At 52.1% G+C, this 5,210-nt stretch overlaps 1 long non-coding RNA gene across 1 annotated transcript; it reads right to left on the bottom strand.

The window, feature by feature from the left end:
• Window positions 1–3,033: 3,033 nt before the first annotated feature.
• On the bottom strand, window positions 3,034–4,858 carry LOC142069733 (uncharacterized). The gene is made up of 2 exons (XR_012665684.1): window positions 4,550–4,858; window positions 3,034–3,694 (listed from the first exon to the last, which is right to left on the bottom strand). It is a non-coding gene; the product is annotated as an uncharacterized LOC142069733 (long non-coding RNA).
• Between the last annotated feature and the right edge of the window lie 352 nt (window positions 4,859–5,210).

The raw sequence follows: 5,210 nt of genomic DNA on the forward strand, positions 1-5,210 counted from the left end.
CACCTGGGGCCAATTAAAAACTTTCCAGAAGGCAGGGAGAACGCTAGGTTGATTGGGACACCTGAAGCCAAACAGGGGCTGGCTGAAACTAGTTAAAAGCCTCCCAGCCAGCCAGGTGGGTGGGCATGTCAGGAGCTGTGGGAGGAAGGTGCACTGTTGGAGAGGCTGAGTAGTACATACCATATCTGGCACAAGGAAGGAAGCCCTGAGGTAAGGGTGAAGTGGAGCTTGAGGAAGTGAGGGCTGCTGTGGGGGAAGTAGCCCAGGGAATTGTACATGTCATGTTTCTAAAAGGTCAGCTACCATAGCTGATACTATTAGGGTCCCTGGGCTGGAGCCCGGCGTAGAAGGTGGGCCTGGGCTCCCCCCCGCACCTTTGCCCCCTCATTAATCACTGAGACTGGGAAACAACAGAGACTGTGCAAGGAAGGATAACTTCTCCTCACCTCCCTTGCTGGCTTATGATGAAAATGGCTCAGTAGACTGTGACCTTTGTCTCTAGAGAAAGAAGGGTTACGTGGAGGGTCATAGTGAGCCTCTGAGGCTAGCAAAATCCGCCAGGAAACGCGGGACCCATGGAGGCAAGGACAGAGCTGTGTCACACTAGGCTGAATTGGTTTGCCAAAACACTTTGAAAAAGTTCCATGAGCTTTTTTTTTTTTTTTTGGTCATTTTGGTTGAAATTTTCCATTATTGCACCAAAAAATGATTTTTTCCCCCCAAAAGAGGTTTGATTTTCACTGAAAATGTTTGATTTTTTTAAAGCTACTTTGGCTTTAAAAGCTGGAAAATTTTTCTTGCAAAAAGGATTTAGGAGTCTCTATCTACCCTAAAATAATTGCTTTTTCTAGCCAGCTCTAATTGTCCCCAGTTTACAGATAAGTAACCTGAGGCACAAGGAGGGGAAGTGACTTGCTCTAGGCAATGCAGTCGGTCAATGCAGATTGAGAACAAGAATCCAGAAGTCTTTGCTACCCACCCCCCTGGTCTAATCATTATCCCTACTTCCTCTTAGGCACTGGGTTTTGCATAAAGTGGGGCTTTCTGGAGACTGGAGTGCATTTACAATAAAGCATCTTTTGTTAGTTTGGCCCTTACCTTCAGTCACTGGTGTCCAATGAGGCAGAAATCCAGTTCAGAAGAGACTACACTGATTCAGAACCAGAACCCCAGACGGTCTGAAACCAGGAAGTCTAGTTCTCTGCACTAGGCAATAGACTTGCAGACAGAGCCCACTGCCATATCAACAAGTCTCCCCCCAAGATTGGAGCTGCCCCAGGATAGCCACGGCTGCTGTGTGCTGGGTGGCTCAGTGACATGGAGAACAAGGGACAATGGTCTCAAGTCGCAGTGAGGGAGGTCTAGGGCCTTGTCTACACTGGCAGAGTTTCAGCACCGGCAGTTACAGCCCTGCTCAGAGAGTACTGAAGGGAAACCGCTGTTGTGTGTTCACACTTGCGGTATTCGGAACGGTGCACTCTGGGCAGCTCTCTCTCAGAGCACCTCTTCCTCTTCTGCCGCTAAGAATGGTGGGAAGACAGAGGGGGGTGTGGTGCATCACGGGTCCCGTCCCAATGCCCCGTCCCGCATTGCTTCACATCCCGGCAATCCCTGTGCATCTGTCCGCATTTGGAGCCATCTTTCAACGGTTTGTGTACTGCGCGCTCCGCCTCTTCGGGCTGCAGGAATGGATCCCGAGCCACTGACCAGAATGCTGCTCGCTCTGACTAACACGTCACAAGTGGCAGGGGAATTATTTCTTAAGCTACAAAGGTAAGAGGAGGGTTACGTTGATCTCGCCATGCGTACTATGACACAAGATTTCTTGTGGCATTCATGGAGGTGCTGACCACAGTGGAACACCGCTTCTGGGCTCGGGAAACAAGCACTGAGTGGTGGGATCACATCGTGATGCACGTCTGGGTTGACGAGCAGTGACTGCAGAATTTTGGATGAGGAAGTTTATGCGACTGTGTGCTGAGCTCGCCCCAGCCCTGCGGCGCAAGGACACGAGAATGAGAGCTGCCCTGGAGAAGCGTGTGGCAATTGCGCTATGGAAGCTGGCTACTCCAGACTGCTACCGATCGGTCACAAATCGGTTCAGAGTGGGGAAGTCGACCGTTGGACTCATGTTGATGGAATTTTGCAGGGCCATTAATCGCAACCTGCTCTGAAAGACCGTGACACTGGGCAATGTGCGTGACACTGTGGATGGCTTTGCACAAATGGGCTTCCCTAACTGTAGAGGGGCAATCGATGGCACGCATATTGCAGTTCTGGCACCAGAGCACCTAGCCACCAAGTACATTAATCGCAAGGGGTCTCTCTCAATGGTTCTCCAGGCGCTTGTGGATCACTGTGGGCGTTTCACAGACATTAACACAGGCTGGTCTGGAAAGGTGCATGATGCATGCATCTTTCGGGACACTGGCCTGTTCAGGAAGTTGCAAGCAGGGACTTTCTTCCAGACCAGATCACCTTAGGGGAAGTTGAAATGCTCATTGTGATCCTGGGAGAACCTGCCTACCCCTTAATGCCATGGCTTATGAAGCCATACACGGGGCAACTTGACAGCAGCAAAGAGCGGCTCAACAACATGAATGACTGTGGAGTGTGCTTTTGACCATTTAAAGGCCCACTGGCACTGCCTATGTGGGAAGCTGGACCTGGCCGATGACAATATTCCAATGCTAATAGCCGCGTGCTCTATGCTACATAATATTTGTGAAGGGATGGGTGAAAGCTTCTCTCAGGCCTAGATAGCTGAGGCTCAGCACCTGAAGGGCGAGTTTGAACAGCCAGAGACCAGGCCTATTAGAGGGGCTCAGGGCAGAGCCATAAGGATCAGGGACGCCTTGAGGAAGCAATTTGAAGCTGAAAGTCACTAATATTTGTTGCTACTCTTGGGAGTACAGGACTTGTAATGCTAGGAGGCGATTGTATTGTCTGCACCAAGCACAATATGAAGGTTTAACATAATTGTCTCTTGCTTTACAGGGATCTGTTTGCTTTCAATTAACATAATAAAGATGGTTTTCAAACCAATACAATTCTTTTATTGAAAAACAACAACCGGAGGAGAGAGACAAACAAAAGAACATATCAGCACCGAGGGGGATGGAAGTGTCCCAGGAGGAGGTGTGTTCCCAGAACAACTAAAGATTGGTGTATGTCCATATCCAACCTTCTCCTTTGGAGTACAATGCAGCGGGTTCTGTACTTCAGCAGGGCTAAACTGCAGAGGGACCGGTGTTGAGTGCAGTGGGTACTGGGAGTCCGCAGGCCTGAACTGTCACGGGGCAGGAGTGGAATGCAGTCGGTACAACCTGGAGCCAGGAGGTTGATAAGAGCGTGTTGGCGGTGTCTGGGGGGTGCATGGGAAACAGTTTTTTGACAACAGCTGCAGGGGAAGGCGGGTGCAGAGCTGCTCGGTTTGAAGAGCTCATATCACTTGGAGTGGGTCCGCTTGGCGCTCCATAACATTTAAGTGCCGCTCCGTGGCTTCATTCTGGCACGCCGCGTTCTCCTGTTGTTCCCTGTTCTCGCTGTCCCGCCACTCCTTCCATTCCTGTTTTTCGGCCGTGGAGTGAATCATAACGTCACGCAGAAAGTCCTCCTTAGTTCTTCATGGCCACTTTCTAATTCTGCGCAGCTGGCGACAACAAAGAGGGAGGCTGGGCTCCCACGGTCATCTCTGAAGTTTAAACGCAACATTTTACAGATGCAGTATTGTTTGCAACACACAGACCACTGATTCAGGGATTTAAAAAACAGCCAGTATTCACACACCTGTCACGAACCAGCTGACCCCAGGCAAGCACACATGAGCCCCAAGACCCCCAAAACGGCAAGTAGCCACAGGGGTAGGGTAAGTCAGTGTCCCTGGACCCTACTGTACACTGGGCACGTGGCTCTTGGGGAGCACCAGCACTGTCGTGCGGAGGAGGGGCTGATAATCATTCCTGTCCCCACATTTTCCACAGGATGTGATTATTATGGAAGATCTGGGAATCAAGGGAGGGTCTTCTCCAAGACCACGGCTTCCGCCCTGGCCCTTATGCAGCTCACCTGTGTGCAGCAATGGTTCTCTCGGTGGCACTACAGTCGTATGGGAAAGTTACCGTTAATGGGGCAAGAAACAAAGCAGCTCTGCCAAAGAGCCTGCGGCCACGGTTTGCCCAGTATCTCCATGAGAGTTTCCTGGAGATCTCAGAGGCAGATTCCTGTGAAGTGGAGGGGGGGGGAGGGATAGCTCAGTGGTTTGAGCATTGGCCTGCTAAACCCAGGGTTGTGAGTTCAATCCTTGAGGGGGCCATTTAGGGATCTGGGGCAGAAATTGGGGATTGGTCCTGCTTTGAGCAGGGAGTTGGACTAGATGACCTCCTGAGGTCCCTTCCAACCCTGATATTCTATGAGTCTATGAACAGCCTGTTCTACCGCTCAGACTGGGCATGTGTTGGTACGTGTGTCATACAGACACAAGCCTGCTTTCTGCAACCCTCCTACCCCCAACAACTCGCAGCAATTCCCAGAAATCAAAGCCACTTACCAGGGGCCTCCTCTCCTGTTTGCGCTTCGCCAGCATCCAACAGCTGTGACAGGCTGGGCTCCTCCGGGGTAGAAAAGAGCTCTTGGCTGCCTGCATCTCTGGCCTCAAAGTCGTCCTCTGCCTCTGGGTCCCCCTGCCCCTCCACATCCATGATTTCCTGCTCCTGGCTTGATCCACTCTCGACTGGCACGCGAGCCACCGAAGTATCCACCGTGGAGGTGGGGTCGCCGCCCAGTGTTGCGTCCTTTGTAGAACCGACAGCTCCTCGCGGGCGCAGCACCGGAGCGGCGGTTTGCCTCCCGCGGCCTGTGATCCTGCACGGCAGCGTGTCTCGGTCATGGCCCCTTTCTGTCATGCATTGTGAAATACGTCCGTAATGCCTACAGCTGGAGCGCAGCTGGGACTGCACAGCCTCCTCTCCCCAAATCCTGATGAGGTCCATCAGCTCGGTATAGCTCCACATGGGGGTTGCCTGGTGCATGGAGCAGGCCTGGCCACCTGGAAAGATGCGGCTAGACCATTGCATGCATCACCGAGCAAGCAGGAAGGGGACTTTCCTAATTCCAAAGGACTGTCCAGGGTGGGGCTCATGGCTGGTCACCTGAGGGCAGGGCAGTTGAGTTCAAACCGATGACCAGAGAGGCGAGAACAGGCTTTGTGG

This window comes from Caretta caretta, chromosome 21 (assembly GCF_965140235.1).
Source record: "Caretta caretta isolate rCarCar2 chromosome 21, rCarCar1.hap1, whole genome shotgun sequence".
Classification (NCBI taxonomy): domain Eukaryota; kingdom Metazoa; phylum Chordata; order Testudines; family Cheloniidae; genus Caretta; species Caretta caretta.